We start from the raw sequence: 18,184 nt of genomic DNA, 5'->3' as shown, positions 1-18,184 counted from the left end.
TCCTATTGGAAAGTGTGGGGTCCATATGGCCCATACCATACTTCAAATCCTTGCCTTTCATTTTAGAAATCAGTACTTTCTGGACCAATAGCCAACATTGTTCAATTATCAATCTGGACTCCACCTCCCAAAAACATTGTTCTTGTGCTGTGCGTGGGAGGTTCTTAGCAGGTGGTGAAGCACCAGATAAACCCAGTTGTCACACTGGGGCATATTTGTGTCTGACTGCACACGATTGAGCCAGTGAAGAACCTGGTATTAGAACCCAGCGGCGCCAGGGAAAACGCCTGATGTCTTCGAGTTCCCCTGCCTTGGCAAACAGAGACACAAGACACTTCTTGGTGACGTCAAAGACCAAATTTATTTGCTGCAACCAGGAACAGAAGTCTACGAAGCACAACACGGGTGGTTCGCTAGAGACTGGACAAATTCATTGAGTGGAGCATCGTCTTTTATGCTAAAAATCACATTCCTGGCTAGCATCAATTACATACAAACTGACCTATCGAACGGTGACATTCAGACATATCGCATGACGACAATCCCACTTTTCGTTGTCCAGCCCACCAGAAATGACTAAGCAAAATCCACCATTCCTGCTCGAACAGGCCGGACGAGCCCATCATAAAAGACCTAAACCCATATCAATGATTAAGCCATAAAGGAAAGAACAGAAGCAGATGACAAGCAAGATAGAAGGGTGTGTGCATGTACCATAAACTCAGCAATGTCCTGCTCTTTGATCTCTATCTGACCAGCTGCCTAACAAGGAACTGGCTCAACGAGCTCAGCCTCGGGCAAGGGAGTCAGTTCGTTCAGGTCACTAAAAAGTCAGCTAAAGGTGTATGTGTCCCAAGGACTCGCTAGGCCGTAGTCATCGGCCTATGTGAGGGCAACCACACAAAATGGCTGCCGTACACAAAATGGAACCCAAAGGTTCGAACGAAGTTCATAAATACGCTGTGTTCCCATTGATCGATTATGACGAAAACACTCGTACATGCCGCACTCGTCATTTGCGGTCTGCTGATACCAAAATCGTCTATATCCGATGACCTTTATTGATCGGGTTCAGAATCACGGAACCACAGTCCCTCCTTTTGCCCTTACATAGGCAATAACCTAAACTCACGTCAGTCTGAATCCAGGTCTATATTCATCAGATCATCAAGATGCTGCTGTAGCATCATCCTAGTACTTAGTAACTCTCTCTGGATAGGTCTCCTCGAACACGAAGTAGCACAAAGGCCACATATAGCAGGAGCACACTGTACGCAAAGACAGAACAGGAAAAGGATAGCTAAAATCATCCCAATGACCATCAGAATCTTCCATCCCCATGTGGATAACAATTCCCAAAACCATCCCATCAACGACCAATCTCCCTCGTCTATATGTACAGACTCGGAGATCTTATGTAGCTTGGAAATGGCTTGGTACACTGTGGGAGCGTTGTCTGGAATGAAAACGCAGCAGCTTGATTGAATCAATTTACATACCCCTCCTCTATCAAGTATGACATCTAACGCAACTCTATTCTGAAGAGTCATAAGGCGATCCGACTGGAGCTCAGCAGTCAAGTTACTAAGGGCACCGGCAGTTTCGACTATGGTGGACTCAACCACTCTCGTCAATTGCCGTATGTTCCTGCTGTTAACCATAGGTCCCCAAAACGGCAGAAAACCCTTCAAGAAATCTCCCAATTCTTGTCCTGCGGTATCTTCCTCACTGAAGACACCTCTAACAACTCTCGTCTTGTGGTAATCTGCCGTAGCTGTAAAAGTGGGAGGCACCAGGAACGAGACAACATAGGTGCCCGAGAAATCAGGGGGCAACCATGTGTACGCTCTATCGTAACAGATGAAATAGGTACCCTTAGCTGCTAGGAAAGCTGGGGAAGTCTGAGATGCAAATACATATGTCTCAGTGCAGACGCTCTTCCCTGACTGAGCTCTCGGATTCTTGCCATTACCTTGCAGACAATAATGACCCTGATGGGGCACTATACAAATCAGAGAGGATCTTTTCGCTCGCTGGTTCCTACTCAGACTAACTCCATATCCAGTAACGTTCCATCCAATATACGCTAGCGTCTCATCTCTCGGGATAGTCTCATAGGAATCTATTCCTCTAATCATATCTACTATTCCCTTAACTAGAGCACTATTCTTTGGATTATCTTTCACAGAACGTAGGGGGTAAACTTCACAAGCATAGATAAACATCGTTCTGTATGCCCACACAGAACCGTTGTAGCTGAATGGCAGGACCAAGTAAGGAATACCTTTATCAATAGTATGGGGCATAAGACCACACACCCAACAATTAGTTGTGTTCATTACTAGCTGGTGTTGGTGCAAAAGCTGAACAAAGGAGTTATTAGCGAATTCCATTCTCCTAATGGACTCATGTTCAGACAGAGGGTGAAAAGAATGTGAAGAAACAGTGGAAGAAGATATGGGTTGTATAGTGGGTGTAAACGTCATTTGAAAAGAGAATGTCACATATCCAATTAAAAACATCATTAAACTAAACAACATAAACAAACACAATATTAAAAAACATTTTCCGGTCATTACAATACATATTTTGCTCTTAAAGCTCATTCTTTCAACAGGTCTCTCAATCTCGAAAAACTCCATCTTCTCTAATTGCTGCTCGCAGCGGTAGGGTGTTCTGTGCTAAGGAACGCGTCTGTCAGTCCAGGGCAACTCCCTTAGACCAACCAGAACCGTCGACCTAACGTCTTCGGCTTGAACTCCAAAGACTTGACACTGCGACCCTACAGCTGAACCCGGATGGTGGTTCGAAAAACAAAAATCAAAATAGTTCCTCGGAGGAGAGCTAACCTTAAAAATCAGAAAAGAAAGAATTTTATTTTATTAGTCCTGCGACTCTTGGCCGCAAATTATAACGCTCTTTGCTAGGCAATGTTTGTTCCTGAAATATTAGCTCAGGTTCAACAGTGTTCAAACGATTCAACGGAGGCACAGCTTCTTGAAGAATATCGTCGCTTTCTCGCTCTGTGTTCATTCCAATCAAACGGGTATCGCTAAAGGACAAAAACCGAGGCACGGTCTCAGTTTCAGAATCAAGAAGTCCTTTCTGGACCCACCGGTCGTACGGCAGAGGCAAAGGGGCTCTCTTACAATGTACGCCGTGGATCCAGTTCTTTTTATCGAATACTCGTACTGCGGAACGGGTGGCCAATAACACTAGGAAGGGACCGGTCCAGCGGGGCTGATTGTTCTTGGTCCGCTGGAAATTCTTGACTAGGATCCAGGTGCCAGGTTCGATGGCGTGTCCTGGATCTTCAGAAGCTTGTGGCAGTGTATCGTGAACCTGTTGATGTAAAACACGCAATTTAGCCGTCAATTCGTACAGGTAGTCAAGCAATACAGGGTGTTCTATCTCACTAAACTTTGTCGGCCGCAGCACTCCCCAAACATTTGCCGGGCGACCAAAAACGACCTCATACGGACTCAGACCCATTCACGAATGCACAGTGATTCTAGTGGACAAAAGGGCTAGTGGCAAGGCATCTGGCCATTGTAAACCAAAGCTCGCCTGAATTTTGGCCAATTTTAGTTTAAGGGTGCCGTTATAGCATTCTACCAGACCAGCTGATTGGGGATGATTTGCAGCGTGGAACTTCTGCCGAATTCCTAATACATCACATACTCTCTTCATCACTTGACCCACAAACTCACTCCCATTGTCACTCCAGATCACTCTCGGCAAACCATACCTAGGGAAAAATTCTTTAATAAGGGCTTTCGCAGTGTTGTCTTTCAAAGGGTAGGCTTCCACCCATCTAGAAAAAGAGCAAACAACCACTAACACATATTTCAGGTTGTTGCACCTCTCCATGTGGATGAAATCTAGCTGCAAAGCCTCGAACGGATACGTTGGAGGAGCAAAATGATCAGCTGGAGTTGGAGTTCCCTTACCAGGATTGTACATCAAACACACCATACAATTCTTAACCAGATTCTCTGCACAACTAGGAATACCAGCATTCTGCCATACTGGAGCCAACAACTTACAAATCCCTTTCACACTAATATGAGCCAATCCATGAGCCATCGTAACCACTGGAAGTACATACGCATCGGGTAACAACCATCTCTGATGCTCTGACAACTCAATCCAACAACCATTCGGATCCAACTTACCCTTGCTTTCTCTCGATTCATTCAACTCTTTCTCTGTAGCTTCAGCTCGGATGGATTTCACACTCTCAATCGTATCTTCACACATACTTCTATCCGGAACCCATCTCGCCTGACCCGCAACATACATTAGACTCATCATGTCACTCGCAGTTTCTTTTGCGACTTCATCTGCAAACGCATTACCACGACCAACATCATCAGTAACTTTCTTATGCGCACTGCATTTCACAATCGCAACTTGCAACGGCAAAGTAAGTGATTCAAGAAGTTCATTCACCAACTGACCATGCTGAATCTTAGTCCCATGAGACGTGAGGAACCCACGTTCCTTACACAAGCGACCAAAACTATGAGCCACACCAAACGCATACTGGCTATCGGTATACGCAGTCACTCGTTTTCCTTTCGCCAACACACACGCTCTCGTTAATGCAATCAACTCCGCTGCTTGTGCTGAATTATGTGTGATACGTGTAGCTTCAACAATCGTATGCAAAGTCGTAACAGCATATGCCGCAGTCATGTCACCATTTGGAAGCTTGAAGCACGAACCATCAACCCATAAGGTACCATCACACTCTGGAAGAGGAGTATCCCTAAGGTCTATCCTCCCTTTCGTTTCTTCCTCTGTCCTAAGGAAGCAATCATGCTGTTCAACAATATCTGTCTCAACTGAAATCGGCAACAACGTGACTGGATTCAACGTGTTGCATTTCTTTATATGCACATGACTCGCTAAGAGCGTCAATTCGTAACCCGACAACCGAGCACTAGTTAAGTGCTGTGTCTTGGTGCGATTCAACAAGGTATCCACTGCATGTGGAACCATCACAATCAGTGTATTGTCCATCACCAAACCAGCAGACTGTCGAATCGAAACAGCCACTGCTGCTGTAGCTCTCAGACAACTCAGCAACGCTCTAGCTACCGCATCCAAAGTCGACGAAAAACACGCACATGGACGCTGCTTATCGCCAAACTGTTGAGTCAAGACTGACAATGCACATCCCTCTCTCTCGTGGACATACAATGTAAAAGGCTTACTGTAGTCAGGAGTACCCAACACAGGAGCCGAACACAACGCATCACGCAATTCTGAAAAACTCTTCTGACATTCGTCAGTCCAAGGAATAGGATTAGGAGTATCCTTAACCGTAAGAGCTATCAAAGGCTTCGCAAGCAACAAAAATTAGGGATCCACTGTCTACAGTACAACGTAATACTCAAGAAAGCACATACTTCTCTCTGTGTCGTAGGCACACTCATTTTCGCAATCGCTTGAATTCTTTCTGGGGTCAGTTTCCTTCCCTCCTTCGATAAGAGGTGACCTAAATAGGTAACTTCTTGTCGACAATATTGCAACTTTGAGAGAGACACCTTATGATGGAAATCAGACAAGTGACGTAACAACGACAAAGTAGCCTCTCTACAAATCTCTTCATTGTCAGCAGCAACTAACAGATCGTCAACGTACTGAATAAGAGCAGTGCCATCAGGTAAAACAAGTAAATCAAGTTGTGTCTTCAAAGCCTGACTATAGATCGATGGACTCTCACAATAGCCTTGGGGAGCGCGCTTAAACCGGAAACTTCGGCCTCCTAAAGAGAAGCCAAAAATATCTCTACTCTCCACGGCAATCGGGATGCTGAAGAAAGCATTCTTCAAGTCAATCACCGAAAACCACGTGGCTGTAGCCGGAATCAAAGTCAGTAAAGCTGTGATATCAGGTACAACAGGAAATTGCGGAACCACAATCTTATTCACCTCGCGAAGATCAATCACAAACCTATATACAGGAGGTTGTGAAGAATCAGTTCTTTACAGAACAGGCAAAACAGGACTATTGCACACATTACCTCTCGTTTCCTCAATCACACCTTTCTCAATCAGGTCATAAATGATCGCCAAAAGTGCTCTTTCACCATCACTGGAAATTCAATATTGCGGAATACGAGGCATTCTAGCATTTGCTTTCAACGTCACAACATATGGCGGAATCTCTAAGAGACCCACATCATTAGGACCAGTAGCCCAAAGAGAATCAGGGAGAGAAGACAATCCAGGTGGAAGTCGATCTTTAGATAGATACATCGGAGAGATCACTCTCTTACCTAATGTAAGCTGTACTCCTGAAGGAGAACAATACAGCGTCGCATACAATCTTTTCAATAAGTCCATCCCAACAAGTTCTCACCACAACCTGCTGTCAGAATGAGGGGTGCTTCGAAATCACAAGGTCCAACAGAAAGAGACGAAGGACTAGAAACCGGATTACTAACCGGGGCGCCAGAAAAACCTACCGAAACTTTCGTTAAGGCAGACAAAGGTGCGACAGGGAGTTTAGAGTGCAAAATAGAACTCTTTGCAGCACCAGTATCCAACAGAAAAGGCTCTGACACACCTGATGCAACCACTTCAACATAAGGTCTACTCTGATCTACTGGAACTGAAACAACTCCCTCTCTTTGTCTATGGCTGTCCTAGCAATCATTACCATCCATATTCTCACCCTCGACGTAATAATCGTCCACATAGCACTGTGCCGTCCTACCAGACGCACCATTCTGCTGATCAAAAGTGTTCATAGAACTCTGTGGAGGCAAAGAACGCGCATTCTGAGGAAACACACCACGTCCTCTACCTCGCGGAACTTGCTGAATACCTCGACCTCTCATACCAAAAACACCATTCGTGCGCTGTAACAGAACTGGACAACTACTCTTGAAATGACCCTCTTCTTTGCAATACGCACACTGATTAGGGCCTACGGGAAAACGCTGTTGAGAAGACTCAAACCTTTGTGAGTTTCTCTGATATTGCTGAGGTTGCTGATAATCGCGCTGATTACTACGAGGCGGATAAGCTTGCTGTAGAAGAACTTTAGTCTTCAATTCCTTAGTCTTCCTATCCGCTTTCTCTATCTCATCATTATTTCTATTCTCATAGTACTGGGCAGTAGCCAAGATCTGCGCTGACGTAGAAACAGCCCAAACACTTTCAGAATCCTTCAACTTACTGCACAATTCGGGAAGCAAATTATGGACAAACTTGTCAACGAACAACCGTTGACCACCTTCCGTACTCATGTCCTGACCACTATGGTCAATAAACGTCTCTTCGAACCTAGTGAAAAAGTCAGGCACATTTTCGTCTTTCTTCTGCTTGCAAGCAGACAATTTATCCCAATTAACGTGCACAGCAGGCATCAAAGTCTTCATATAATCAATAATCCTACCAGGAAGATCAGCAATCACATCCCCAGGTTTAGCACCACCTACTTGTCTATTATCTGCGGCTCTAAGATTATTCCATGTATCACCTAATTCTTATGCATGATCCGTATGACGAATCAGTCCCCATATATGTTGTGGAACAACATTCCCAAACAACATGTCTATATCGGCTAGATTCATAATACATGAATCTGCAGTCTGAGATAATTCCTTATAATACCCTGCAGGATTTTTACATGGATCAGGCAAAGTCTGCTTAAGGGCTATAACTTCAGCACGCTTCCATGGAACATGTACCCAGACACGCTGAAAGTTTGGCGGAATAGGTGGAACAGCTTGTGCATCACCTGGCCTCCAAACTGGGGGAACCTCTCGCATCGGATATTGTCGCGCCTTTCTCCTAACTGAAGAATCAGGCTCAAACAATCGCTGAGAAGGAGATTCACTCCTAAATGACAACAACGTCGCAACTGCTTTCTCAACCTCAGGACCCACAACAGTCCCTTTCGCAAACTCAGACCGTATACGGTACAATTCAGGCGGAGCTTGTCCTAAATCACCATTTTCCCATTCTTCACGAACGAAAGAACACATCATATCAAAAACGTATCTCTGGTTCGGTGCTTCCCATTGTCGGAAAACATCCAAACAACACTCGAGATCGTAATGCAAAGGATACGTAACCCATTTACGCGCTAAGTGATCCAACACTGTCCGTTCATCAGGACCGGGCAATTGGCTACGCAATTGCTTACGCTCTGCAACAGGAGACATACCCAATGAACCAAGAAAAGGGGAAAAGAGACCAGCAACAGTATCGGTCATTCTCTGTCGAACAGAAGGAGAAGTTGACAAAAGAACAGGAGGAAAAACAGGATGAGCAGAAGCATGCATAGAAGCAGTAACAGAAGGAGTAGAGAATACAGACATATGAGTAGCAGACGAAGGAGGTAGCAAAGTCGGCGGCCTGTGAGAAGGCTGCGCCAAAGGAGTAGGAGCCAACTGAAGAGGAGCTGGCTGTTGAGGAATCACAGGTGGCAAAGCAACCGGAGGTTGCGCAACTATAGCTTGTGGAGGTGCTGTAGCACTCTGCACATGAGGAGGTGGCAAACTCAATAAATGCGACATTAAAGGATCCTTTTCAAGATCTTTCTTTTCTTATGGCTGTTGAGGCGGCAAAGCTGGATAGCACTTGTCTACCGCCAATTTACGTTGCCTAAGCATCTGTTCGCTTTCTTGTTCTTCTTCGTTATCCCTAAACTGTATAGCAGCTTGCACCATTGACATACCTCGTTCTCGTTTATTTCGCTTCGCTAACTTAATTTCTTTCTGTTTGGCTTCCTTCCGCCATAAGCGGAAAGAGTCAAACATTGCCGGCCGGGCTTTCTTCTTGAACAGTTTAACTTCGAGATTATCTAAAATCTCAGTTTCAAAGCTACCATAACGGGGCCACTGTAGGACACCGTCTTTCCTGGTTTATTTAATCCATACTTCATTGTACGCGATGGGGCCCACTCCATGTTTTACGTAGAGCTCATAGGTCGGAGTTCCAATCGGAGGAACCGGACACGAATCCTCCAATCGGGAATCCCTAATACAACCACAACCAAATATCTTTCCAAATCTGCTAAGACCAGGCATCTTCGCTCACTAGTCTAGCTTCAAACTTCAAGGGAATATCAAAAACGATAGTCTCGTGAATACACGAGTCCCTCTGCTTTGGAGCCTGCAGGTACCAAATCAAAGTGATCCCGTAGGATACCAAAACAAACTAAGGACTGGGAGACGCTCCATTCATACTTAACTGAAATGTCGATGGCGTCACCAGAAGACCCGTCTATCGTCTCGCTCTACAAATCATCAAAAAGGCTCCAAGACAGGGCGACAGTCAGGGCAGCAGTCCTTCGTAGCCGTCGGAAAGCGAGGAACCTTGCAGCAAAGACTTTCGGACCATGACGACATACAAGGGTCGATGAAGTGGCAGGCCTTCCTCCAGAATTTTCACACAAAGCTCCTCACGATCGTCAGGCTTGGACCGGTACCGCTGAAGTCGCCCCACGTTAAGCGCCAACTGAGAACCGGGTTTTAGAACCCAGCGGCGCCAGGGAAAACGCCCGATGTCTTCGAGTTCCCCTGCCTTGGCAAACAGAGACACGAGACACTTCTTGGTGACATCAAAGACCAAACTTATTGGCTGCAACCAGGAACAGAGGTCTACGAAGCACAACACGGGTGGTTCGCTAGAGACTGCACAAATTCATTGAGTGGAGCATCGTCTTTTATGCTAAAAATCACATTCCTGGCTAGCATCAATTACATACAAACTGACCAATCGAACGGTGACATTCAGACATATCGCATGACGACAATCCCACTTTCCGTTGTCCAGCCCACCAGAAATGACTAAGCAAAATCCCACATTCCTGCTCGAACAGGCCGGACGAGCCCATCATAAAAGACCTCAACCCATATCAATGATTAAGCCATAAAGGAAAGAACAGAAGCAGATGATAAGCAAGATAGAAGGGTGTGTGCATGTACCATAAACTCAGCAATGTCCTGCTCTTTGATCTCTATCTGACCAGCTGCCTAACAAGGAACTGGCTCAATGAGGTCAGCCTCGGGCAAGGGAGTCAGTTCGTTCAGGTCACTAAAAAGTTAGCTAAAGGTGTTTGTGTCCCAAGGACTCGCTAGGTCGTAGTCATAGGCCTATGTGAGGGCAACCACACAAAATGGCTGCCGTACACAAAATGGAACCCAAAGGTTCGAACAAAATTCATAAATACGCAGTGTTCCCATTGATCGATTATGGCGAAAACACTCGTACATGCCGCACTCGTCATTTGCGGTCTGCTGATACCAAAATAGTCTATATCCAACGACCTTTATTGAGCGGGTTCAGAATCACGGAACCACACCAGCTCCCCTTTACTTATCACCTGGGCTTCAGTGGGCCACAGGGGTGCATGCTGCAGTTACTCTACACTGTGTAGAGCTCGTGTGGCTCACTACATCTTTTTCCACCTTGGATACTGACTGTCTGTCTCCTGTCTGAGCCTCGGCATCTCCTCAATGGGAAGACATAGGGACAAAGTTACCAGGGGTTATTGCCACCAGAACGTCACTTTTTGACGTTCTGGTGGCGATAACCCGTTCGTCTTTTTTACAAGTTGGCGTTAAGCCACTTAACGTGGCTTAACACTGTCTTGTAATGATTTTCTGCTCATTTTTACTGTTTCTATGTGTGCTGCATTCAGCATACATAGAAGTTACAAATCACCCTCAATGATTGTTTATGTGTAGGAAGGGACACCTTCATGCACATGAACAATCATTCCCTGCAAAGGGGCCTGCATTGGTGCTAGGCAGCTAAATTTAGCGCTAGGGGAAATGCAGGGGTGCACCGTATTAGAAACACAGCGCATTCCTGCGTTTTCAGAATTTCGAAGCGCAGCGTTACCAATTGTGGCGTAACACCGCGCTCCGCCATCCTGTTGTGAATATGCCCCATAATCTCAAAGTGGCTAGCTCGGACCTCATGTAATAGCACTGAGTCCTTGTAGAACCCTGGGCATTGTCCTGGTCCTGGGAATGCTTTAGGGATGTTTTTCTGATCTAGATTGAGTCACTCTGAAGAGGCGATACTAGACCAGACCCTAGGCAAAACCTACTCTTTGGAGAGTAGGTTTTGCCTACTTGGAGTCTGCTCTGGGTTGAGTTTTTCACCATCCTTTGGGGTTTCAGGGGCCCGATACAGCCTCCTCAGCTTTCTCTGCCTCTGGCAGGTCCCTTGAAGCCTCCATTTTCTCAAACCATGACATGTTTCGAGTTACAGCCTTTTATTTATTTATTATTTTGAAAGTTTTATAGATCGTGAACAAGATCCTTGCGGATATCTGAGCACTTTACATTGAGCACCCTTCGATATAAGTACAAATACATGTCGGACAGCAAAATCACGTATACATAACATGTCGTGTAAGAGCAGTATGGTACATGACAGGAAACAGGCACGATGCTACAAGTCAGGGTCACTTTAGTTCGGTCTTTGAACAAGGTGAGAAGGTGGGAACTGTTGATCTCATAGTATGATTAGTCTAAGATCAGGTGTATTTTGCCAAGAGAATCGCTTTAACTTCTTTTTTGAAAGATGCGGAAGAAGCATTCAGTCTGGTTTCTGGGGGCAGTGTATTCCAAATCCTGGGCGCCATCCCTGAGAAAGATTGTTCATAAGTGTTCATCTTGTTGAACCTGTGGGGTTTCAGTAGTAGGTTTTTCGCACTCCTTGAGGATCTTACTCCACCAGAGATCGACAGCTTCTGTGTGAGGTAGCTGGGTGCATTTTGATGTATGGCCCTGTGCGTCATGCAAGCTATTTTTAGATGAATTCTGGCTTCAAGCGGTAGCCAATTCAAGGCTTTCAAATCTGGGGAGATATGGGAGCTTCATTTCGAGCCAGTGAAGAGTCTCGCTGCAGAGTTTATCGATGCTCTTAGGGGAGCTGTTGTAGCTTTTAGAAGGCCACATGAAGAAACACATCCGTACTCCACCCTAGGGATCACTAGAGCCTGTACTGCCAGCTTGAAGTCATTGACTGGGAGGAAAGGTTTCAACCTCCTCAGGATGTATGACGTTACCATGCATACCATTACCACGCATACCATTACAACGCGGTATTTACAACGCATACCGTTACAACGCATAGCGCTTTGAGGTGCTGGATAGTGGTAAGTATAATTTTATATTCCAACTCCAGTCCCCGTGGATACTAGGGAAGGTGTTGGATATAAAATTAAACTTATTCCCTATCCTAGAGCGCCCCCCAGCGCAATGCGTTGTAATGGTATGCGTGGTAATGCCTGCGTTGTAAGTGTTGTGCGTGGTAAAAAATGCGTGGTAAACGTTGTATACCACCTCCTCAGAGTGTTTATCTGAAAGTTTGCTCCATTTGTAGCACTGCTAATGTGTTTGCGCATATTGAAGTTGCTGTCAAGAATTATTCCTAGAGATTTCGCAGAGTCAACAATGGTTGGTTGAACGTTGAGCGCAGTGAGATGTTTGATCCAGTCTTGTATTATGTGGACTTTGGCGGGTGAAGCTATGAGGAGGAATTCGGTTTTTAGGGCGTTCAGTTTGAGATGGTTTTCTGCTAGCCAGGTCTGGGTGTACCTGAGCATAGAGTTAAGCAATTTAATGTCTTCTAGGGTATTGATCTTAAGATAGAGTTGTGTATCGTCCGCATACATATGATATTGCACCTTAGACGCATGAAGAATTTCGGTGAGTGCTCCATGAACAGGTTGAACAGTGTCGGGGACAGTGAGGACCCTTGAAGGAGCGTTACTGGTAGGGTTTGGAAAGAGTATTGTTGATCTTGAATTTTTGTGTTTGGTTATGGAGAAAGGAGGTGAACCAATTTAAAACAGTTCCTGATAGACCCATTCTATGATTCAAGAGCTCAATCAGATTCTTTTGTTTGACCGTATTAAAAGCTGAGGATAGATCGAGTAGGATGAGTAGGTAGGATCCGTTCTGGTCAAGTATTTGTAGCGCATCGTCAGTGATGTGTGTCGTGCCTGATTCAGTGCTGTGCCCTGCTCTGAAGCCAGATTGGTGTTTGTTCAACAGTTCAAAGTGAACAATATGCTTAGTCAGTTGATGGTGAGCACATTTTTCAAGAAGTTTGGCCAAGGTGGGAATATTGGATATAGGACAATAGTTATTAAGATCCATAGGGTCCACTGTAGGTTTCTTTAGGATGGGTGAAACGTGTCCGACTTTGAGGAAGTCCGGGATGCAGCCTTGCTGAAGTGAGCTGTTGATGATTTTGGTCCAGTGAGGCAGGAACCAAAGGGTTAAGTCTTTGACATCATTTGCAGGGAGAGGGTCGGAGAGGTGATTGGCCGGCTTCAGGGCATTGCGAATCTTGCCAACATCCTCTTCCAAGTAGTTATCAAAGGATGACCAGGCTGCATCGTTTTTTAGGTCAAATTGTGAGGGGATTTGGAGTGTTGTGGTTGGTGGTGAGGTGGAGTTTTTCGTATGAGGAGCGGTGTGCAATAATAGATCATTTAAGAGATCCTTCTTGATGTTATCTGATTTCTGGTTAAAGAAGGCAGAAAATTCCCCACAGTTGGGTTGCGCACAGGCTATGTCTTGTAGCCGTTGAGGTGCTTCCTTCGACTGAATTTTGATTAACTCGAAAAGTTTTTGGGGTGGGTTTCTAGCTTGGTCTAGTTGGTGGCTGAAGAAGTCTGCTTTAGTGCTCTTGATCTTTTTGTAATAAGCATTTCTCTTTTTCCGTAATAACTTGAGGTGTTAAGCAGATGGGACTGATCTCCAGGTGCGTTCGAGTGTTCTGAGAGACCGTCGGTCCTCGTTGAGTAGACCGTTATACCAAGGTTTAGAGTCTTCAGTGGAGATTCTCGCTAGTTGAAGGGGGGCTACGTCATTAACTATCGAGGGCATGGAGTTGAGGCAGTGGTTGGTGAGATCATGGACGTCAGAGATGTCTGCTGGCGGCCGGAGCAGGTTAATGCAATTGTCAGGTAATGTGTTGGGGTTGAGTTTTTTTCAAGTCTCTTTTCCAGATTTTTTGTTTTGTGAACTGTAAGGATTTCTATCAGGCTCTGTGGGTATATTATCCTTCTCCAACCTCTCTAGCATCATAGTTATTGGGGTGCAACGGGTTGTGCTGTGGGTGTGGTTCTATATGTGCAAATGAAATGGTACAAGCTTCACTCGAGTCTACTTCTTGTTCGACCGCAATCCTGAGAGCCTTGTGGGGTGCACATAAAGTGCTTAATGTTTTCATTTGCATGGGGCCACTGTGGTGGGATCTTTCGATGGTGGATCCCCAGTCCTTCTACTTACTCTTAAATTTGATTCCTTATAAAGGGGGCACATTGTAGGTTCTTATTATCTCCTTGGCGCCAAACGTTGCAAATCCCATTTCCAACAGGAGTTGTACTTTTTGAAACACAATTGATATTGTTACTTCAAGGATGGGGTACTTGGAGTATCCGCCAATCATCAGGATAGTGAGCCACAAATCCAGGAAGCTCTCGAAGAACAAACTGACTTCGGTCTTTGAGGCCCTACTGGTTTCTTCGGTGTCAAGGGGGGTGTGATGACTTGCCACTCCCATGCATTGGCATGATGGGCATCCCCTCACAATCTCCTCCACTGCCTACTACAATCCTGGGATTCAAACCTTTCCTTGGATTCAGGATGTTGTCTTTTCTACTCTTTGATAGTAGAGAAGAAAAGCAAGAGCCAGGTCAACAACTTGGCTTCCGGGTCTGCGTGTTCACTTTCCTGTCCCCTCACCTATGGACAATGTTGGAGGTCACACTTAATTCATCTCATATCCTCCAGAGCTGGGATAGCATGGGTTTGTCAGCTTACACCCACCAGTGGGCTCCCTGCAAGACAGTCTCCCATGTGTTTTTCTTGCAATGCGTGTATTACTTTTTGGAGCCCATTATCCTCCAGTGTTGCTCTCTTGATTTCATCTATGGTCATCGCTTTTGGGCAGGTACCTATGATTAGTTCAGTGACTTTCTAAAGGTTAAAGACGGCCATGTTGATGTTGTTCAGCAAGGTGTAATAGATGTTGTGAAAGGCTGTTTCTTCCCACTTAGCAGCCATCTTGGTGAGGGCTCTCAGTGGCTCTGGTATCCGTTTCATTTCGGGGCCTTCTAGGTGGCCTTTGACTTGCAAGGAGTAACTTGGAGGCTACTTTTCGAGAACACATACCCAAAGAACTTAATCTGGTATTGGAAGAAGTAAAATGTATTTTTGTGAAGAATAAGTTCTTGCGTGCTGAGTCACTGTAGGGTGGCATTTAAGCATTGATGGGGGTCGGCTCGGATCTTCGAATAGTTGAGGATAGCATTGCTTGAATTTAGGACACCAGTGCCAAGAGTTTAACCCTGTTCTTCTTCTGAAACACTTCGGCAGTGGATGAGGTACTGAAGTTCAGCCTTTTGTATCTGCATGACCCCAGGCGAGTTGAGATGGTTGTGATATACGGCTCTCTGGGTCAAGCATCAGTTGGTGGTATTTTGCATTGAGGGCCAACAGAGAAAACCACTAAACCTGTTCACTTTGGCGATTACGTCATCCATGGTGGCTGTAATGTGCCATTCCCCCCCCCCCTTTATTGCCTTGTTGAGTGGGCCTATATCAAAGCGCAGTCTTATGGCTCTCGGCTGTTTTGGTTTTTCTGTAATCACCGTTAGGGACATCCACACGGTGAGGCAATTCAGTTGGTCAGTGACATAAATTTTTTCAAGTTTGTTGAGTTCTCTCTCTATTTCTGGTCATAAGTGGAAAGGCACGCTCCTATGCTGAAGAGACATAGGCTGGATAGTTCTGTCGATATTTAAGGGCCCTTTTTAGACACATGAGGCCTGAAAGACTTGCAGTAATTGGTTAGGCAGATGATCCACTAGTAGTTTGTGTATCTGGTAGGAGAAGTGCACTAGCCTCAGAAGTGTGGCACCCGAGGAGTGCTCCTTCACCTTCAGTGGTGACGTGGAGCTTGGCGTGGTTGTCCATTGTGCCATTGCATGCAGTCACATCTATCAGTCTTCCCAAGAGGAGGGGTTTCTGACCTCATTAGGCATAGACTTTTGTCTTCGTTGGTGGCTGGTTGGGCCAAGGCTCTAACCATTTGTACAGGTCCATGTTCATTACATTCCCCCAGCATAGGTTCCAGTATTGGCAAGGGCTTCCACGGTAGTGTCATAGATAATCACCCCACAGAATGGTTGGGGATAGCATAAGTTTCTCCCTGGGGCTCAATATGAGAACAAGGAATAATTGCATCTAATTATTCAGTCTCCAGCCTCTATGACACCCACTCTTTGGAGCCCTTGACTGCAGGGCCTCTCCTTCTTACATGTGAACCTCTGGATGGCCAACGTTAGAGGCCCTTTCTAATTTTGCTTCCACTCTGTCCACTTGCTGCGCATGTGGGCAAAGTGGTCGACCTTTCCACATGCTGAGTAGGTCATTCCTTGTCCCGGATGGTTCCCCCACAGAATGTTGTTCTCGACTGCTGTTCCGACAATGCCCTCTTGACTCTTGCTGTGTCATCATATCCATCTTCAAAGCTAGTCGGCCTACTATCCTCTACTGTTTCCGGCTTTACTGTTGGTGCCTTGGCCATATGTGACTTTTCTGGCCCCCTTACCAGTGCCATTTCCATCTACTCAGCATGGGTGCTCGAGAGGTGATAGGACCGAGCTAGGATGAGCATATCCTCTAGCCTGATTCCTGGATGTCAGAGAATAAGATGCCTTGGTACGGATGTTCTGCACCCCTGTATCCACCATGCCTGGACTTTTTTTGCCTGGTCGTCGTTAGTGCACATGCTTCCTAATTCCTTTCGGTAACTGTAGAAATTATCAGTGGTCTTGCCCGCTTGGTGCCAGGATTGTCTCAATTTACATCTTTCGAAGTCCAGGTCAAGTTTGGGGTTAAACAATGCATTGAATGATGCAATGGCTTTGTCATTGCATTCCTCAGTTCTAGTTGCAGTGGTGGTGAGGTTTCCAAATAGCTTGTCTCCCTAAGCAAAACATAGAAGGAGTGACCTCTTCACCATCCTGTCCATTTGCTGGTGGCTTGGAAGTAGTTATTGAGTCGGCCGACCCATGTGTTCCATACGTGTACCATCATGGCTGGGTCAACAAGCTCAATGTATGGGGGAGTGCTGCCTTCGACATATGTATTGGGGCTATCTGCTAGGTGTACTACGGCCATGGCAATTTGGGCAGTCTTGGGCTCCACCTGTCATGATCTTCCCAAAACAGAGTTTGTGCAATATGTGCCTCTGTGCTCCCATCCCTACCTTGCTGGTTGAGATATGGTGGGGTGATGATTTACCCAGCCATTGGTGCTCTCAGGTGTCTCAGCATGATCAACTGGCCACTTATGAGGGTGCATAGTTTCTTCTTACACCAGTTTATGCCTCTCATTTGCCGTCTTTGTCACATGTTTTCTTTCAGGTGTCTTGTGGGGCTGCAGCCATGCCCATAATTGGGCCTTCACAGCCGAGCCAGGAGGAGAGGTGTGGTGTGGGCTGATTACCATCGGTCTTCTCAGGTCCCCTGAGCTGTGTAGTTGGGGTGTGACGGTGAGCCTGCCCCCATGGGTGCTGAGATCCTGCCAGCAAAGATCAACTTGCGATGGGGCTGTAATTTGTAAACTCTGTAACGCCCGTCGTTTCGCTGGGCTTGGCTTCAGTATTATCTGGTCGGCCAATATGGCTGCTTGTGTGGTGTAAGGCCATAACAAACTAATGGGTAACCCAAGAAAAACCAAAGAACCTGGGTATAGTTCAGTACATACCACAATATGGTCCAACTGGCAGAACATAGAAGCTGAGTATGGTGGAGGGAGCTGTTTCGTGAGCTTGTTGCGCATTCATTGCACCGGGTGTGGGCCAGCAGTGGATGAGGAACTCCACCCTCATCGCCAATGTGCTGCACAGTTGCAGCCCTATAGCGAGCGGATGGTGAAGCTTCAGACAGAACCACTCCTCACAACGAGGTATATAGTATGGAATTGACTTCGAAGAACCCCACTCCCCTTTATCCATCTCCTTGATGGCATCTGGTCCTAGAGGTGAGTTCCGAAGCACTTCCCTCCACCTAGAGCCTGACGGCTCACTACAGATCTGTGACATGACACAAAAGGCTGTTAAATATTTTCTACCCAGTAATATGAAGCTGACGTTTTTAATGGAAGTTTTTGTTGTTTGTGGAA

Source organism: Lissotriton vulgaris, chromosome 2_1 (genome assembly GCF_964263255.1).
Source record: "Lissotriton vulgaris chromosome 2_1, aLisVul1.2, whole genome shotgun sequence".
In the NCBI taxonomy this organism is placed as follows: domain Eukaryota; kingdom Metazoa; phylum Chordata; class Amphibia; order Caudata; family Salamandridae; genus Lissotriton; species Lissotriton vulgaris.
Note: the sequence above shows the minus strand (reverse complement) of the source record.